Genomic DNA, 21,439 nt, shown 5'->3' with positions numbered 1-21,439 from the left:
CTCTTCTGCCGGAACTAGAGGCTATGGAAGCCAGTGATTATCGTGCATAAAGTCATAAATATGGATATTTTTCTTATAAAAACGTATGGCGTTTAAAATTACTTTTATGATGGATGGAGGCACTTTTTTGGGCTTCAAAATCTCAGGTGCCATTCACTCCCATTATAAAGCTGGAAAAAGCCAGGAATTATGTTTATATAACTCCAATTTTGGGTGAACTAACTCATTAACAGGCTGACTGATATGTTCACTGATTGATTGATTGATTGATTGATTGATTGATTGATTGATTAACAGATTGGTGTGTCTGTGTTGTGTTCAGGGATTTCATCATCTGTAGTGCATGTGCTGGTCTGGTGTTTTCAGATGATGGTTCTGTTGGGTCTGTTAGGAGGTTTTCACATCTACATGAGACTCACGTCAGGTCAGACACATTTATCATCATCACTATGGATTTGACATGCAAATATTAAGAGTGTGAATATGATGAGAATCTGATGCTTTTAGGAAAGAAACAGGAAGATCAAAACGTGTGAATGAGAAGATTTAGAGAAGGACATGAAGAAGATTGAAGATCTCAGCAGCAGATCTCGTCACATCTATGAGAAATCATTTTACACATCTGGAGTCATGTGGTCTTTTACTTTAGTCTGTTGGCTTTGGCTGAGTCAATATACAGCATCTGTTTCGATGTTTTAGCTTTAGATTACTTTAATAACATGTTTAGCCACATCCATACATTTTTCTTCACAAGATCTTTGTCATTATAGAATATTGCTAAACACATCGTTCTTTAAAGACTGTAAATAATCTGTGTTGAATTTAAGATGAACTTTGGTATTGAGTTAAATGAAAATAAAATGCTTTGAAATTAAACTATTTCCAGTCAAACGCCACATGTTTTTATTTATTTAAAGGGGACAAATCATGAAAAGCTGACCGGGTCCCGGTGCTTCTACCAACCCAGAAAACGTGAAAAGTGAAACCCAGTAACTGTGATTTCTCTGCAAGCATGTCAAAAAAATAATCCAATGAGACTTCACTTCCCTTTCTAACGTATGAAGAGGATCTTATTATAATATTACCGGCCCTTAATCTGCACGTTTACACACACCAGCCGACATTTGGTTTCATAAGCGACAACAGAGACCAGTTCTAACGCAATGGCAAAAGATCCAGCAAAGCATGAAACTGTTCTGTGGTTGAGCACAGACGAGCACTGAACACTATTGACCAGAACATGTCACCGCTGTCTTATAAACACCTCAGGAACTGTGTCAACGTGTGGAGAAGCTAAACATGATGATGAGATGATCAATGTAACTCCACAACAACTACATTTATGTCTCCACTAACTTGGGAACCAGCAGCTCATTTGCATTTAAAGGGACACACACAAAAACACAAAAAGGGGCAAATTTAACAAGCTATAATAAAGGATCTGTGAGTATTTTCAGCTGAAATGTATATATATAGATAGATAGATAGATAGATAGATAGATAGATATACAGTGGTTAAAGTGGGATTTGGCAGGTGGGGGGAACCCTCAAATTTTCTATAGGTGCATCAGGGAAAAACGACTCACCGTGGGACAGCATATTGAGTATTGTGGTACAGCAATACTTTTTGGGACAAGAGTGTCACTGTGGCACCAAGTATTACAATACTTATTTACTTGATATACGAAATATAAAAAAAGAATCTGTGATATTTCTACTTTTGTATGTGTCCACTTACAATCAAATCAAAACATTGTGCTTTTGTAAAATAAAGAAAATAAACAGGGTGTTCGTTCTGCCTCTCCGTCGCGGTGAACTTTTTTTTCTTGAGCACGTCTATAAACTGAAAACAAAACTCAGCGAATACTTGTCACACATTTATGAGCCATACACCTTTATAAACATTTAAGTGTGTACTTTTAAATGATAGGATTCAAACTGAAAACAAATATTCTCTGTTTAAGTAATTTGTATAAAACCAACAAGATGTCCAGCTTCTCAAACGCTTCCTAATTATTTTTAATTCGACCAGGCCCACTCGCGCAAAAGATATTCACATGCAAATCTCGACATGGAACACGAACGCGCTCGTTACCTCAAAAACAAAGCACGAAAAAACTTCACAAGTCTCTGCTTTTCGTCGAATTTGAAAGACGCGCCGTGAGCTTACATTGGATTTAGGCTACCTCAGAAGAAGAAGAACGCGATTTGAAGACAAGAAAGATGTAAGGTAAGAAATTCTTACTTATTAGTTTATGTTATTATTGCATAAACTTCACATTGCAGTTGTACTGTTGCTAGATATATGGTGAATATTATAATATTTAGACCCATGTTTACTGTTACTGTGTTTGTGGATATCTGCTCAAACGTAGATATGTATATGGTAACCATAATGTTTTATATTTGAGCGCGATCGCGTTTGAATGTATCATATTTTGGATCGCGATCGTGTTTGACAAGCAAAACGCACCAAACGGCTTCATGTTTTTACTATTATCTCATTTCATATCATCATAACGAATGGAAACATTTGAAGTAACATGATAATCAATATATTTTTCTCTAGCTTAGTTGTTACTGAAATCTTTTTTCAGGGTTTTTTCAGATTTATAGGCTGCTATAGGTTATTGTTATTATTATTTTACTTTATGCAGCACTGCGCATAGCCTACGCCTACAAGGCACAACAAACCTGGTGTTCATTATATTTGATATTGTTGGAAACATTTGTGTGTGTGTGTGTGTGTGTGTGAGTGTGTGTGTGTGTGTGTGTGTGTGTTCTGTGAATTTTAAAAAGCAATTTTAACCAGAGAAATCTAAAATGTATTCCCAAAATAGAACAGTATGTTCACTTTTTTTTTCTTTCAGGGCCCAGATGCCACTGAGTCCTGCTGACTTCAACATTCACATGAGTCTCTGTACATGAACATGGTGAAGTGAATATCAAACAAACACCTGTTCCAGGACACGTTGATTCAAATATGGGTAAAAGTTGTTAGACGACGTGCAAATCGTGACAGATGTTTTCTTTAGTAGACGGTTTGTTAATCTACTCATCATCGAAGACATTTTACTTGCGGTCGATGCTCAGTGATGCTCATTTTGAGTCCTGCAGTTATAAAAGCAACAAATGGGTGATGAATTAACAGCTTATTATATAATGTCTTCCCTGAAAATGTAAAATTGCCGAAGCATTAGTCATAGAAAGTCCACAGCAGGACAGAAAATACATTTATGTGTTATTTTTGTACCTTGTGCTTGTATATTTCCTGTCAATGATGTGAACTTCCTTTTCGCTGAGAAAGTGCACAGTAGTCTTTATATACGGTGAGCACAGACGAGTGTCAGCGGCTCTTCTAGCGATCGTGTGGCTGAAGAAACATCTTCTCTCTTCTGCTGGATTACTGGCTCTTCTGGACTCTAGAAATGATGCTCATCTTTGGACTGATGCTGATGCTGAAAACTGCTGCATGTGAGTCCACTTTCAGATCAAACTCTCTGATGATGAAGCTCTGACATGAAAACACTGTAATATTACTTTAAGAGTTTTTCCATAAACTGCAGGATCTAGTAATTGAGTCTGTTTTAAGTGTTTAAAGCCTGGTTTCACAGACAGGGCTTAGATTAAGCCAGGATTAGGCCTTAGTTCAGATAGGGCGTTTAAGTAACTTTTATAAACGTGCCTTAGAAAAAAAACAAAACATTTCTGGTGTGCATCTCCAGACAGAACAATGGCACTGACATATTTAAGACATTTTAGTGCAAGTTGCTCTCAGTTAAAACATGCATTCAGTTTTCTGCTGCTTCCTCTCTCTCTCTCTCTCTCTCTCTGTACGCATGTGCGGGCGTTTGTTGAGTGGAGTGAGTGGTGTGGTGAGTGTGTGGTCTTTTTTTGTGCCCGCTGTGGCTTTAAAAAATACTTTTTTCTCCCCCTTTTTTGTGTTTTTTGTTTGTTTTGTTTGTGTTTGTTGTTTGTTGTGAAATTAGCAGAGAAACCTAACTGAGCGCCTGCCTAAACCAGTCTTCGCACTGGGAAGCATGGCGACTCAAGGAGTTAATGTTCTCGATTCACTCACGCGGCGCCACGGTGTGAAGGTGGTGGCTGCGGGGAGTGTGGAAGAGTGTAGTGTAGCGGTCGGTGATGTAGTGGGTCATGAATGTGTGTTAGCGGCGTCCAAAATGAATAATTCAATTGTACTGTTCTTAAGTACAGTAGAGAAAGCGAACGAAGTCGTTGGAAAGGGAATAAACATACGTGGTTTATTTACTCCAGTACTACCTCTTTCTACTCCCGCTAAAAAAGTCACCATTTCAAATGTACCCCCCTTTATTAAAGATGAGATGTTGATGAAGGAATTGTCACGCTTTGGCAAATTGATTGCTCCTATAAAAAAGATCGCTATAGGATGTAAATCGGGGTTAGTGAAACATGTAGTGTCGTTTAGGCGTTTCACGTACATGATTCTGAACGGAAATAGAACTGATCTTGACGTTAATTTTAAATTTAAAGTGGATGATTTTGATTACACCGTTTTTGTAACTACAGACACGATGAGGTGTTTTGGTTGCGGAAAGTCTGGTCATTTGATCCGCGGGTGTCCGGAAAACAGCGCTCATCATAGTGGGCAGAATGATGGTGAAAAAGGTAACGCTGAGCAGAATGGAGACGGAGAAGTCGCCAGTACTTCCAATGCGCCGAACTCTAGTGGTCCAAAAATAGTGTCTGTAGAAAAAAATGTTGAATCTGAGTTAACTAGACAAAGCGTTGAAGTTGATGAAAGAAACGCAAACAAATCCAAAATTGTAACCTGTGAGAGTGTTGAAAGCAACAGTAGTGATTGTGGAGAAGCTCTTGGTAACACACAAACGAGGTTAAATCAGTTTTCTGATACTGAGTCACAAGTGGAGAGTGTAATTCAAAATGAGGATACATTAATGGATATGGATCAGGTTGTTTTTAAAACACCTCTGAAGAGGAAAAAAATTGGCAAGAGCATGGTTTTGAAACAGGCTAGAAAGAATCAAGAAGAGAATAAAGTGGACAATGAAAGCAGTGAGAGTGAATGCTCTGATTCCAGTGGCTCCGTTTGTTCTCAATCTAGTTGGTCATGTCTTGAATATGGTGTAGATGAGATAAAAAAATTCTTGAAAGTGACCAAAAATATGAGAGGAGTGAAAATTGATGATTATTTTCCAGATCTCAGAAGACTTCTGGAAAATATTAAGTGTTTAATGAGTGAAGGAAGATTTGCAGATAAAGAAGTATATCGTTTAAAAAAAATTGTAACAAAAATTCAACTCCAATTGAATAATGATGATGAAATGGTTTAGTATTTATGCCCTTATTGGATGTATTGCTCTCTGTGCTGTAGTTTCTTTTTCATTTTTATTTATGAGTGACATTCGCATTGCATCTTTAAATGTGAATGGGGCTAGAGATTGCAGAAAGAGAGCTCAGATATATGAAGTAGCGAAACAGAATAAAATTGATGTCCTGTTTTTACAGGAGACACATAGTGACGTGAACATTGCTGTTAAATGGGCTAAGGAATGGGGAGGTCTTCTTTTTCTGAGTCATAATACTTCACTCAGTGGAGGAGTTGCAGTTCTGTTTAATAAACATTTTTCTCCCTCATCTTGTTCAGTAGAGGAGATTGTAAAAGGTAGATTGTTAAAGATAAAAGCTCAATTTGAAGATCATGTTTTTGTTTTTATTTGTGTATATGCACCAACCTCACAGATAGAAAGAATGTTGTTTTTAGATCAATTGAATACAGTAATAGAAAAATGTGATAATGAAGAATTTTTGGTTGTGGGAGGAGATTTTAATTGTGTCGAAAGAAATATAGATAGGAATCATGTAGAACCACATATGGCTTCACGCCGAAAACTGATACAAATGATAGAAGGGAATGAGCTTGGTGATGTATGGAGAAATTTTAATCATGATGTTAAACAATACACATGGACGCATGCTCGCGAAAATGTGTTGTCAATGGCACGATTAGATAGATTTTATGTTTTCAAACATCATCTTAGTTTTTTTGTAAATGGCTCAATTCTTCCAGTAGGTTTCTCTGATCATAGTTTGGTTGTGTGTAGAATGATTGTTAGTTCTGTTAAATTAAGTAGTTCTTATTGGCATTTTAATGTGACATTGTTGTCAGATTTACAATTTAAAGATGTTTTTAGTTTTTTTTGGGAGTCTTTTAGAGAACAAAAAGATCAATTTCCCTCTTTACAAGAATGGTGGGACATTGGGAAAGTAAATATTAGGCAATTATGTCAACAATATACTCTAAATGTCACGAGAGTTTTAACTCAGTCTATAAAGAAGTTAGAAGAGGAAATTATAGAGATTCAAGTTTTAATTCAAGAAACAGGAAATCAAGACCATTTAGATTCTCTTTTCATGAAAAAATCAGCCTTGTCTGAATTCTATAAAAGAAAGGCACAAGGGGCATTGGTCAGATCACGTTTCCAGGATGTAGAGCAGATGGATGTTCCATCAAAGTTTTTTTTCGGATTAGAAAAAAAGAATGGTCAAAGACGGTATATTCAGAATTTAAGGTCTGAAGCTGGGGTTCTGTTATCAGACCCAGTCGAAATGAGAAAAAGAGCAGCAACATTTTATAAAAATCTTTATAGTTCTGATCATAGGATAGATCAAGATATTGATGGTTGTTTCTTTGAAGATCTGCCAAAATTATCAGAAAGTGCCAATGCAAAACTTAGTGAAGATATAACTTTAATTGAATTGTATGAAGCTCTCCAGAGTACGCAAAACGGGAAAGTTCCAGGGTTAGATGGGATTCCTTTTGAATTCTATAAAGCATACTGGAGCATTATAGGAGAAGACTTGCTTGCAGTTCTTAGTGATAGTTTGGTCTGTGGGTTGTTACCACTTAGTAGTCGGAGAGCAGTTCTTACACTCCTCCCAAAGAAAGGAGATTTGAGTGATATTAAAAATTGGAGACCTGTGTCTTTACTGTGCTCTGACTACAAAATTCTGTCTAAGGTATTGGCGATTAGATTAGGGAAAGTTTTAGATGATATAATTAGTCCTGACCAATCCTATTGTGTGCCTGGAAGATCTATATTTGATAACATTTTTTTAATCCGAGATTTGATGGATTTTTCAAAGATTTGTGGTGTTAATTTTGGCTTGATTTCCATTGATCAGGAAAAGGCATTTGACCGTGTAGAGCATGATTATTTATGGAAGACTCTAGATGCCTTTGGTTTTAATTTGGATTTTAAAGGCTATATTAAAGTATTATATAATGACATTGAGAGTATGTTGAAATTTAATGGTGGCTTGTGTTTTCCTTTTAAAGTTCAGCGTGGAGTGAGGCAAGGTTGTTCATTATCAGGTATGCTCTATACATTGGCAATAGAACCACTTTTGCAAAGATTGAGAAGGGTAATGAAAGGCCTCTCATTGATGAGATGTGAAAGTACTTTTGTTTTATCAGCTTATGCTGATGATGTTGTTGTAATTGTAAAAGAGCAAAATGATGTGAACCTTTTAATGAAAACTTTGGATGATTTTGAAATGGTATCAGCTGCAAAAGTGAACTGGTCAAAAAGCGAAGCTGTTTTGGTGGGAGAGTGGACAACAGTGCCCCCTAAACTCCCTGGTGGTCTGACATGGAAAAAAGATGGGTTAAAGTATTTGGGAGTTTATTTGGGGGACGAGTCTTTTCAATTAAAAAATTGGGAAGGGATGATTGAGAAAATAAAGGGCCGCTTGGATAAATGGAAGTGGATTAAGAAAATATTGTCCTATAGGGGTCGAACCCTTATTATTAATAACCTTGTTGCTTCATCTCTTTGGCATCGACTGACTTGTGTTGACCCACCACTACTCTTTCTTGCCAAGATACAATCGATGTTGATAGACTTCTTCTGGGATAAGATGCACTGGGTGATCCATAACATCTTGTACTTACCAAAGGAAGAAGGTGGACAAGGACTTGTGCATCTACAAAGTAGGACAGCAACATTTCGTGCACAGTCTATACAACGTTTCCTGACAGGCCCAGAGTCTGTAAGTTGGAGACCAGTGGCAAGTGCTATTTTAAAAACTGCTGCAGGTATAACTTTGGACAAATCCTTATTTTTATTGGATCCAAAAACTTTAAATGTGGAGAAATTTCCAGTTTTTTATCGGAATCTTTTTAAAGTATGGAGTCTGTTTAAACTCCAAAGGATGAGCAATCCCACATCGTTGTATTGGCTTTTGGAAGAGCCTTTGCTTTATGGTGCAAGACTGGACATTACTAATGCATCTGTGTCACTGACAGAAGCCTTTGTAAAGGCTAAAGTGGTGACTCTTCGTCAATTAATGAGTCTGGCAGGACCAGATTTTATTGAAGTGGATGCGGTGGCTACACAATTGGGGTTAAGATCCACTCGAGTGGTTGAGAAACTATTACGAAAGTTACAGACTATCCTTACAGTGGAAGAGACCAATTTACTCAAGAAACATTGTGAGGGAGAAATTACTCCCAATGATAAAGATTTTTTTCCAAAGTTGATGGTTTCACCTAATTTAGAGGAGGAAGGTGGAATTTTTCTGGAAGTAGAAAAAGTAGTGGTCATGGACTTTGAAGAAGTGAATGGCAAGAAATTGTATAAGTCATGTGTGAAATGTTTTAATAAAAAAGCATTAAATGGAAAAACTGATACACCTTGGCGAATTGTGTTAGGTTTGGATGATGTTTTTAAGCCAAATTGGAGAACTTTTTACAAGCCACCATTGAATAAGAAAATTGGAGATTTGCAGTGGAGGATTTTACATTGTATTATTGCTGTAAATGCCTTTATATCTGTGTTGAACCCTGATGTAGGTCATGAATGCCCATTTTGCTCACAAAGGGAGACTGTGTTTCATGTTTTTATGAGTTGTCATAGACTTAAACCTTTATTTGAAGTTTTACAAAATTTGTTTGAGTCTTTTGATGAAGAATTTTCAATGCAAGCTTTTATCTTTGGTGTTAAATATACAAAGAGACGAAAGAGAGAGTGTCAGTTGTTAAATTTTGTTTTGGGCAAAAGTAAAATGGCAATATACATGAGTCGGAAAGATAAAATTGAACAAAATCAGGAATTTGATCTGGTGTCTATGTTTGGTGCCATGGTGAAGTCAAGAATTTTGATTGATTTTAGGTTTTATAAAGCTACTTCATGTCTTGCCATGTTTGAGGATGTTTGGTGTTATGGAGGGGCTTTGTGCTCTGTTGTAGATGACAATCTTTATTTTACTCAATTTATGTAATTTATTTTAAATAGTTTGTTTTTAATGTTTTAAAACACTTAATTTGTAATAAAGGTGTTTTCAAATTCAATTCTCTCTCTCTCTCTCTCTCTCTCTCTCTCTCTCTCTCTCTCTCTCTCTCTCTCTCTCTCTCTCTCTCTCTCTCTCTCTGTCTCTCTCTCTCTACTCTGTTATTCTCTCTTTCGCCAATATTCTTAGAGTATCTTAGTGTACTCTAGATAGATAGATAGATTGATTGGTGTGTCTGTGTTGTGTTCAGGGATTTCATCATCTGTAGTGCATGTGCTGGTCTGGTGTTTTCAGATGATGGTTCTGTTGGGTCTGTTAGGAGGTTTTCACATCTACATGAGACTCACGTCAGGTCAGACACATTTATCATCATCACTATGGATTTGACATGCAAATATTAAGAGTGTGAATATGATGAGAATCTGATGTTTTTAGGAAAGAAACAGGAAGATCAAAACGTGTGAATGAGAAGATTTAGAGAAGGACATGAAGAAACAGCAGAAGATTGAAGATCTCAGCAGCAGATCTCGTCACATCTATGAGAAATCACTCCAGAATACTTTCACATCCATCCAGCAGTTATTTACTTATAATTTATTTCACATATCAGCTCTTGGTATTTTACTTTAGTTGGTGGGTTGCAGTTGATTTTTTCTTATTTTACATTTGTATGTTTAAACTGATGAAACTCTTCTTCTTGATCTGTATCTCAGTTTTGCAGTGTCTGATGTTTTGCTCTCTGTGGTTTTAAACTTCTGCTTGCATTTGCAGTTTTTTAGATGACTTTTAAGGTTTAGCCAAATTCGTGCATCTTTCTTCACAAGATCTTTGTCATATGAAATTGCTAAACACAACGTTCTTTAAGAATTGTAAATGGAATCTGTGTTGATATTGTTTAGAATAACTTGGTATTGAGTTAAATGAAAATAAAATTATTTGAAATTAAATTGTTTGCAATCAAAAGTTTATTTAATATAGGCATAGTCAATTTTAATTTGATTTCAGAAAGCACAAATTAATCTATGGAACCCCGTACATGACATCCAGGGAAATTTTTGTACTTTTTTCGTTCCCTTGATTTGCTATATCGTAAGTAACGATATACTTTTTTTTCTTGCATGTCATGTGCGGGTCTCCGTATGAATAAAATTTCAACAAGTGTTCATTTTAAAAACAATAAATCTAAATAGATATGAAATTATAAAATTAACTTTAGTAAATGTGTCGAGCTTTAACTCTTGTTTCCTCCTGCAACTGTCGCTATAGTAACCAGGAAAGTTTCTTATCTTTGACACTTGCTATAGTACGGTGGCCGAGAGATCTCAACGCACTGCAACCAAAGAAAACACATGCAAATAGAAAAACACCCTTTAAAATTAATAAAACATCTTCATCAGTTTCACTACAAATGTGTGCTCCAAATACTCACAACACAACCAAATACAGAAACGTCTGCTTGATCGGATCACGGTGATTACATGTTAATGCCAAGTGCAAGATCTTTGCTCTTGTGAATCTATAATTTGTTCCCTGGCCAATCGTTTTGGCTAGTTACCGTGTCTACACACCTGGTGGCGCTAGAGGCGCACCAAACCACCACCAGTCGATAGCTATACATCAATTACTATATAAACCAAGTTTCGTACAGATAAAACACACCGTTGCAGATATATGGACAGTTAAGCTTCGGCCAATCAGATGCCATATATGCTAATGAGGGTGGTTACTAATGAGGGTGAAAGTCGTTTTTACCTCTCTACCTATATGCCATTTTAACCCGAAACTAGCCCTAAACCCAAACTACCATTAGGTCCAGAACTACTTTCAATATTTAACACAAAACAATAAAAAATATGAACAAACAGTCGATCAAACTCATCTATCCATCTATCCATCCATCCATCCATCCATCCATCACTCCATCCATCCATGTAACACAGACCTAAAAAACATTCACTTTTTCAAACAAAAACATATTTTTTTTAACAAAAAGTTGTTTAAACTCATGTATCTATCTATTCATCTATTCATCTATCTATCCATCCATCCATCCATCCATCCATCACTCCATCCATCCATGTAACACTAAGTGAAATTTCATAACTCTATATTTAGGCTATTTAACTTTACCGTTGTAAGGTTAGACTAGAGCACTGACTTTGTTTGTTTGACTGAATTGTTTGCTTTATTTCTTATTGTATAGCTTCTTGTACTTTTTACTTATACTTTTATAATGGCTATTATTGATAAAACTGAAATTTAACAAAAAGAGACAGGGTTGAGTTTTGTCATTTTTAACAGTGAAGATGATCAGAGTACAAATACACATATTGCCTGAACCATATTTATAAGTTTAATATTTTTAAAATGTAAACGAAAAGAGGCAGGGTTGTGTTTTATATTTCGTTTCGTTATAAATAGGCTAACGTTACATGCAGTGAATATAATCAATATGCGTTGCCTGAACCACATTTGTTGTTTAAGATTTATTTAAGTGAAAACGAAAAGAGGCAGAGTGGTGTTTTATAACATATAGACCCATTTTCAGTTGGTAAAAATTTTGACTTTTTTTGTGGGCGGAGCTTAAGTGGAGGCAGAACGATCCCTCTGGCCGCTTCACTAACGTTAGTTTGCAAGTTTTGTTAGCTTGTTTTTTTAATAATGACTGGAGAAAATCCGATTTTATCTTAATGTGTAAGGTCACTCACTGTCCAGGACCGCGATTGTTATTTGCAAAAGTTCATTTTAACGGACATCCCAGATTGGCTGACCCGGCATACACGCTCATTCAATGGATGGACGATCTGACAGGATTAACTTCAACGCTACCTCCGGTTGAGTGGCCTGACTTCTACACCTACCCGATTCTACACACTTCTACACTACACACTTCTACACCAACCAAGACTTGTGTGGTATCCTACGATCCGCAGTTCTGCCTAGCCAGCGCCACGGCCAGACAGAAGACGACAATGTAAAGAGTGACATTACGGTGCAATTTTAATGATGTGAATATTTTCTAGAAATAAAAATTCCAGATACAGCATATTCATTTTTTAACTATGTATTTGATCACCCTTTCTTACCCGGTTCTTCAAAAAGTCTAGTCACAATCAATCAAAACAATGTATAAAATCATAGATGATTCACAAATAATCACAATCATTTAGAAAACATTATGCGATAAAATTTCAAATTGGAGCCTGTTCTCCGTCGATTCTTGCACCCAACAACACAACAAGATGACATTTAATAACAATAATAATTAAAGCTGCAAGCAGCGATGAAAAGGGCCCTCGCACCCGTGCCACCGCCACCCGGCGCCTTTAGGAAAGGCCTTAAGATTACACTCACCAAATTTGAAGAGGATCAGATCAAAACTGTAGGAGGAGTTTGTTAAAGTACAACATCAGGAAATGGCAAAAACTGCACAAAATCTTAGAGGAAGTTCAAAATAGCTGACTTCCTGTTGTGTTTAGGGCTGCGCTCCAAGAGACTTTTTTGTAGGTATTGGGTCATTACATGTATGTACCAAATTTCATACCTGTACTGTCACATGCCTGTCCTGTCTTGTGCTGCACATGGGTGTTTTGTTATTTTGGGCCATGTGCTCGTGTCTATTGTCTAGCCCCTCCCATCTTGTTATCTGATTATTGGTTAATTTGTCCCACCTGTCTGTCTCGTTACCCTCCTTTGTTTGTTCCCCTATTTAGCCTCCTTGTGTTTGTAGTCTTGTGCTGGTTCGTTGTCCGTGTTTCTTGTTTCCTGGAGTTCCTGAGTTTTTGTGTTTGTACCGTACCTGCATGTCACTAATAAACTAACTCTGCATTTGTATCCTCGACTCTTGTTTACCATTCCTTGACAGAACGAACCAGCCAAGTATGTGGATACAGCGGAGTGAGATTTTTCCTCAGGGAGAGGGAGAAGGAGCCTCTATTTCCTTGCTGGAGTACTTTTCCAGATGCGCTCAAAGGACTTTGGAGGAGGAGAGTATCACGGCAGATGGCAGTCAGTGGAAGGGAAAGCCTTCGTCGCTGGTCCCGAAACGGAGGAGAGGTAGGAAGACTTCTTCCGTGCCTGTTCCGGTGGTCCCGAGTCCGGTGGTCCCAGTTCCGGTGGTCCCGAAACACAGGAGGAGGAGAAAGGCTCCCTCCGTAACTGTTCCGGTGGTCCCAGTTCCGGTGGTCCCGAGTCCGGAGGTCCCGAGTCCGGCGGTCCCGAGTCCGGTGGTCCCAGTTCCGGTGGTCCCGAGTCCGGTGGCCCCAGTTCCGGTGGTCCCGAGTCAGGTGGTCCCGAGTCCGGTGGTCCCGAGTCCGGTGGTCCCAGGTCCAGTGGTCCCAGTTCCGGTGGTCCTGAGTCCGGTGGTCCCAGTTCCGGTGGTCCCGAAATGGAGGAGGAGAAAGAAGACTTCCTCCATGCCTGTTCCGATGGTCCCGAGTCCGGTGGTCCCGAAACGGAGGAGGAGAAGGAAGACTTCCTCCATGCCTATTCTGGTGGTTCCTGTTCCGGTGGTTCCTGTTCCGGTGGTCCCGAGTCCGGTGGTCCCGAGTCCGGTGGTCCCAGTTCCGGTGGTCCCGAGTCCGGTGGTCCCAGTTCCGGTGGTCCCAGAATTCCCTATCATCAGTCCTGCCATGGCCAGGAGGGCCGTGCATCTCTTCTATGCAGTAACGGTATTGCATGCGTGGAGGAGACACAGTGGGTCTGCCGAGCCTGTGTCTTCGGACAAGATGGCCGCCGCCGAACCTGTTCAGATCACGTCTGCCCAGCCAGAGACTGTTCACGTCACGTCTGCCCAGCCAGAGACTGTTCACGTCACGTCTGCCCAGCCAGAGACTGTTCACGAGCCTATGTCTTCGGACAAGATGGCCGCCGCCGAGCCTGTTCACGTCACGCCTGCCGAGCCTGGGTCTTCGGACAAGATGGCCGCCGCCGAGCCTGTTCACGTCACGCCTGCCGAGCCTGGGTCTTCGGACAAGATGGCCGCCGCCGAGCCTGTTCACGTCACGCCTGCCAAGCCTGTGTCTTCGGACAAGATGGCCGTCGCCAAGCCTGTTCACGTCACGCCTGCCGAGCCTGTGTCTTCGGACAAGATGGCCGCCGCCGAGCCTGTTCACGTCACGCCTGCCGAGCCTGTGTCTTCGGACAAGATGGCCGCCGCCGAGCCTGTTCACGCCACGCCTGCCGAGCCTGTGTCTTCGGACAAGAAGGCCGCCGCCGAGCCTGTTCACGTCACGCCTGCCGAGCCTGTGTCCCCTGACAAGATGACAGACAGGTGTCTGTTCCTGAGCCTGAGCCGGTGGTGCCAGTTCCAGTGCCTGAGCCGGTGGTGCCAGTTCCAGTGCCAGTTCCGGTGGTGTCTGTTCCTGAGCCTGAGCCGGTGGTGTCTGTTCCTGAGCCTGAGCCGGTGGCGTCTGTTTCTGAGCCTGAGCCGGTGGCGTCTGTTCCTGAGCCTGAGCCGGTGGTGCCAGTTCCAGTGGTGCCAGTTCCTGTTCCTGAGTCGGTGGTGCCAGTTCCTGAGTCGGTGGTGCCAGTTCCTGAGTCGGTGGTGCCAGTTCCAGTTCCTGAGTCGGTGGTGCCAGTTCCAGTTCCTGAGCCGGTGGTGCCAGTTCCAGTTCCTGAGCCGGTGGTGTCTGTTCCTGAGCCGGTGGTGTCTGAGCCGGTGGTGTCTGTTCCTGGGCCGGTGGTATCTGTTCCTGAGCCGGTGGTGTCTGTTCCTGAGCCGGTGGTGTCTGTTCCTGAGCCGGTGGTGTCTGAGCCGGTGGTGTCTGAGCCGGTGGTGTCTGAGCCGGTGGTGTCTGTTCCTGAGCCGATGCCTGTTCCCGAGCCGGTGGTGTCTGAGCCGGTGGTGTCTGTTCCCGGGCCGGTGGTATCTGTTCCTGAACCGGTGGTGTCTGAACCGGTGGTATCTGTTCCTGAGCCGGTGGTGTCTGAACCGGTGGTGTCTGTTCCTGAGCCGGTGCCTGTTCCCTGGCCGCCCGAGGGGTCGTCTCCGCCCTGGCCGCCCGAGGGGTCGTCTCCGCCCTGGCCGCCAGATGGACTGTCGTCTCCGCCCTGGACTCCCCAACTTTGTGTGCCTCCCTGGCCTTCTGAACTGTCCATTCCCCTTGTCCCGCCCTGGTCTGTCCCTCCCGTCCCGCCCTGGTCTGTCCCTCCCGTCCCGCCCTGGTCTTATGGAGCGTCTGGTAGCCGCTCCGTAGGGAGGGGGTAATGTCACATGCCTGTCCTGTCTTGTGCTGCACATGGGTGTTTTGTTATTTTGGGCCATGTGCTCGTGTCTATTGTCTAGCCCCTCCCATCTTGTTATCTGATTATTGGTTAATTTGTCCCACCTGTCTGTCTCGTTACCCTCCTTTGTTTGTTCCCCTATTTAGCCTCCTTGTGTTTGTAGTCTTGTGCTGGATCGTTGTCCGTGTTTCTTGTTTCCTGGAGTTCCTGAGTTTTTGTGTTTGTACCGTACCTGCATGTCACTAATAAACTAACTCTGCATTTGTATCCTCGACTCTCGTTTACCATTCTGTGACATGTACGTGAAACGTAGAGCCGGGGCAAAATGTAGGGGCAATAATTAAGCCATTTTGCCCCACCCAATTTTGAAAACCACATCACACGTAAATTTGCACCACTTCTGAAGCGTGTGCAAAGTTTCATGATTTTTCGGGCACGTTTTGTATTTGCCACACTTCCTGCTACCAGCAGGTGGCGCTATTGCTATAACCAAATATGAGCATGGTCATGTGTTCAGGACAGGACTCTTATCAAACATGTGAAGTTTGGGGCAGATTGGACATTGAATGCCTGTGCCCGGTTGCATAAAGCACCTTAAGTTTTTCCCTTAAGTATGATACTTAAGGGGCGATTTCCCCTTACCTAAGAGAATAACTTAAGGGTGATGCATATAATCTCTTAAACGGTTCTCTTAGGTAAGGGAAACATTTAAGTGTTTCACAACAGCGACCCTGGATTCACGTTATAAAAGTCTGTTGTTGCCATAGATACGCAAAACACTAACACGCCGCGTCGCGTCTAGGACAACTGTATCACACACCGGACGCGCACTTTCTCAGTTTATGGCCAGCAATATTGTTATGTTTAAGGACATTATGGAATTAAGATAATGTCTGTACGTTATGTTATGACTGTACTGTACAATTAAATATAATCGTTGCTATAAGTCTGCAGTCTGAACACTTTACGTCCTCACGAGCGTCCGTTAACTGAATGAATTGAGAATATCACCTGAAAATCCGATACACACTAATTGTAGCCTACATTTATTGAATGGTGGCCGATTTATGCACGTGTAAAACATATCCCACTACTGAAAACTCCCAGTTGCAAAAAAACGCAGTGCTATAAGCAGTTGTAACACCGCAGGTAAAGAGTGGTTGCGATGTGTGACATGGTCAAGGTCGCTCTCTAGTTTGTTAGCGATGTATTGCACAAATATTGTGCGTCGATCAAATCGGTATTCTTGCAACAATTTTTTATCGCTAAAATGGTCCAAATGGGTTCTCCCTATCCCTAAAAATTCTTATTGGCAAATAATGATCTTCAGCTGGTTCCATAAATTCAGCCATGTCGTCTTATTTTTGTCCGCGTTACTCTTAAGGTTACGATTTCCAAACCTTAAGTTATACTTAGGGAAATGACCGTTAAGGGGTTTTATGCAACACTTAACGCTTTTTAAGGGATTATTTAAGTGAAAAAACAGCATTTAAGGGAAATTCTAAGTGTTTATGACGTTTCACTTAAAGAAACCCTTAAGTAACACTTAAGGGTTTTTTTCTGCAACACCCTTAGGTTTAAGGGAAACATAAGGGCGAACTTAAGGGAAAATTACACTTAAGGTGCTTTATGCAACCGGGCACTGAGTTACTGCAGGCTGTCTGTGGTTGCCTAGCAACATCGGAACTGCAAGCAATATTGACAGAGAACTTATCTGATCATGCATATATCACCAGAAGGCCGAAATTGGGTGAACATTTGTCAGGCCGCCAAGGGCACACCCTTCGAAGAAAACTCAAGATCTTCGCAATTTAACGTCGTAAAGGCCTTAAGATTACACTCACCAAATTTGAAGAGGATCAGATCAAAACTGTAGGAGGAGTTCGTTAAAGTACAACATCAGGAAATTACGAAAAATGCACAAAATCTAGGAGGAAGTTCAAAATAGCTGACTTCCTGTTGTGTTTAGGGCTATGCTCCAAGAGACTTTTTTGTAGGTATTGGGTCATTACATGTACAGTACCAGTCAAAAGTTTGGAAACATTACTATTTTTAATGTTTTTGAAAGAAGTCTCTTATGCTCATCAAGCCTGCAGTTAAAAAACAAACAAAACAAAAAACAGTAATATTATGAAATATTATTACAATTTAAAATAATGGTTCTCTTTTTTAATATACTTTAAAATGTAATTTATTTTTGTGATGCAAAGCTGAATTTTCATCAGCAAGTACTCCAGTCTTTGGTGTCTTATGATCCTTCAGAAATCATTCTAATATGCTGATTTATGATCAATGTTGGAAACAGTTGTGCTGCTTAATTTTTTTTTTGGAATACTTTTTTCAGGATTCATTGAGTAAAACGTTAACAGCATTTATTCATAAAAACAGCATTTATTCAAAATAAAAATGGCAATGGCAATGGCAATGGCAATTTATTTATATAGCACAATTAAATACAATTTACATTGTCCAATGTGCTTTACAGTAATTAATAAAAAATCATACAAACTAACAACAATAAAACGACAGTACAAATATAGATTTGAATAAAATATCATAAAATAAATGCTTCACCAATTTAAAATAATAGTGAGATACAATGGAATGGTGCGTCAGCATGTGTTAAATGCCTTATCAAACAAATATGTTTTTAACTTGGATTTGAAAACAAATAACGATGAGGCCACTCTAATTGAAACGGGCAAGTCATTCCATAATCTAGGGGCAACTACGGAAAAGGCACGGTCCCCCCTACCCTTCAATTTTGACTTCGGGATAGACAGGAGTCTCTGATTTGATGACCGAAGCGATCTAGTTGGATGATGCTCAGTCAATAGAGCAGACAAGTAGGGTGGAGCCAGACCATTTAAAGATTTGTAAACAAAAAGTAAAAGTTTAAACTCCACTCTATAATGCACTGGCAACCAGTGTAGAGAACGTAAAATTGGCGTGATATGACTACGTTTTTTTGCACCCGTCAGAAGTCTAGCTGCCGCATTTTGTACTAACTGTAATCGTGACATCGTTGAGTGACTAATCCCAACGTAGAGAGAGTTGCAGTAATCCAGCCTTGAAGAAATAAATACGTGTATTACTTTTTCGAAATTTTTAAAAGAAAGAAATGTCTTTACTTTTGATAATAGTCTTAGCTGAAAAAAGCAGGATTTCACAACTAAATTTATTTGCCTCTCAAATTTCAAAGTTTCATCAAATACTACACCCAAATTTCTCACCCACGGCTTCACACAAGAAGACAGACCACCAAAATTTACTTTAGGAATGGTGGAAAAGTCAGAGGGTCTAAATAAAATAATTTCCGTTTTGCTCTCATTAAAATTCAGAAAATTTGAAGACAACCAAGTCTTTACTTCGGTCAAACAGGCCATAAGAGTTTCCAGATTATCTGACGAACGTTTTAAGGGCAGATAAATTTGAGTGTCATCCGCGTAAAAATGGAATGACAACCCGTGTTTTCTAATAATAGAACCTAGTGGAAGCATGTATAAAGAAAAGAGAATGGGGGCCAGAATAGACCCTTGAGGAACCCCACATGATAGCACAGCCTTACTAGAGGAATATTCCCCAATCTTCACTGAGAAGCTTCTGTTTGTAAAATAAGATATAAACCAATCCAGTGCACTGCCAGTGATGCCTGCACACTGTTCCAATCGGGCAATAAGTACAGAGTGATCTACTGTATCAAATGCAGCAGTTAGATCTAATAAATAAAAACATTTCTAACAATATAAATCGTTACCATCACCTTTTATCAATTTAACGCATCCTTGTTGAATTAAAGTACTAATTTCTTTAAAAAAAAAATAGTTATTGTTCCCAAACTTTTGAACGGTAGTGTATATTGTTACAAAAGATTTCTGTTCTAAATAAATATTTCATAATATTACTGGTTTTTTTTGTTTTTTTTGTTTTTAACTGCAGGCTTGATGAGCATAAGAGACTTCTTTCAAAAGCATTAAAAATAGTAGTGTTTCCAAACTTTTGACTGGTACTGTATGTACCAAATTTCATATCTGTACGTGAAACCTTGAGCCGGGGCAAAATGTGGGGGCAATAATTTACCGAATTTGCCCCACCCAATTTTGAAAACCATATCACACGTAAATTTTCACCACTTCTGAAGCGTGTGCAAAGTTTCATGAGTTTTCGAGCATGTTAAGGCCCTCTAAAAAGCGATTCACTTTGGAGAAGAAGAATAATAATAAACGGAGCAAAAACAATAGGGTCCTCTCACCATCGGTGCTCGGGCCCTAATAATTTAAGCTCCTTATTATGTAGCCGAATCTGTGCTGGTTTGTATTGGCCGCCTCCAGTTTTCCCTTTGTTTTGCCACCAGCTAAGGCTGTGACGTAACTGTGACGTCGGCTCGAAATTGGTCTATTTCGTTTTATTGTTGCCTAAAATGTACATACAGAGATAACCGGAGTCGCAGAGCGAGCTGAGTGACCCAGAATTACTCGCGTCCTCATGAGTCCTTCTCCTGAGTCAGACTTGGTAAGTCCGAACTTTGTGTACATGTTATTGAGAAACGCCTAATGTCGGCGCGTGGCTTCTTGTGACAAACATGCCGAGAAGCAAGAACAAGATCTGCTGTATGTCATCCATTGTTGTTTATGTCGCTTTCTTCTTCGCGCGAAAATGACGTTGATTGCTTCTTTCCGGCATAGGCTACACCACGCCTATCACGTAAGGGTACTGTTGGCAGTGGAAACAAGCCATAAAATTCTCTAATTATGTTGTACATTAAAATTAATGAATGATATCTGCAATACATTCATGTTGGTTCTGTTCTGTTTACCCTAAGAGGGGTTATTATACCTTTCTTCCACACCGGCTCTCAAGTACTCTTGTCCTGAGTCGTGACCAGACCGGTTTCACACCAGGGAACATGTGAAAAGGTCAAGTTTCCATTGTTGATTCAAACTTGGGTAAAAAGTCTACATTGAGTGAAATGCTTTAGATATCCTAGACAAACGTCTGATGATACATTTTCAATTGTTAGTGAAAATAAAAGGGAACATCATCCATTATGATTTTGTTCCAGGACACGTTGATTCAAACTTGGGTAAAAGTTGTTAGACGACGTGCAAATCGTGACAGATGTTTTCTTTAGTAGACGGTTTGTTCATCTACTCATCATCAAAGACATTTTACTTGCGGTCGATGCTCAGTGATGCTCATTTTGAGTCCTGCAGTTACAAAAGCAACAAACAGGTGATGAAATAACATACAGAATGTCTACATGAAAATGTAAAATTGCAGAAGCATTGGTCATGGAAAGCCCACAGCAGGACAGAAAAGACATGTACCGTATTTTCCGCACTTTAAGGCGCACCGGATTATAAGGCGCACCTTCAATGAATGGCCTATTTTAGAACTTTTTCCATATATAGGGCGCACCGGATTATAAGGCGCATAGAATAGAAGATACTGCAGTCAAACGTTTGACTGGGTTTGCGTTATGCAGTGGTCACCTTTTCAAGCCTAAGATCACATCCAAAGTCCAAATGTAAACCAAGATCTACCACTTGCAAAAAAATATGAAAAAACAAGTTGCTGAGCTGTAAAACGTTGTTTATACTCGACGCGTCCGCATGAGCGCGAAGGTAATAAAAAAACTAATATCCGTCTGCTCGGGCAGATTCGGCTCAAAGTCATGGCGCGCGCGCGTGGCAAAAATGACGTCATTGTAACAGCGCGCGCGCCTCCGCATCCGAAGATGCATGACTTTGAGCATTATCTGCCCGAGCAGACGGATATTAGTAGTATATCTCTTCACACCGGCACCCAGTTTGCGCGTCTAAATCAGTTGTATGGTCTGGTGTTCAGTCTAAAACAAAACAGTTGCGTCAAGTATAAATGCCTCGTCTGTATGGGGAGTTGCGCGCGCAGTCAGCGGAGGCTC

Source organism: Squalius cephalus, assembly GCF_949319135.1.
Source record: "Squalius cephalus genome assembly, chromosome: 14".
NCBI classification, from domain to species: Eukaryota; Metazoa; Chordata; class Actinopteri; order Cypriniformes; family Leuciscidae; genus Squalius; species Squalius cephalus.
This window is presented reverse-complemented; position numbering follows the sequence as displayed.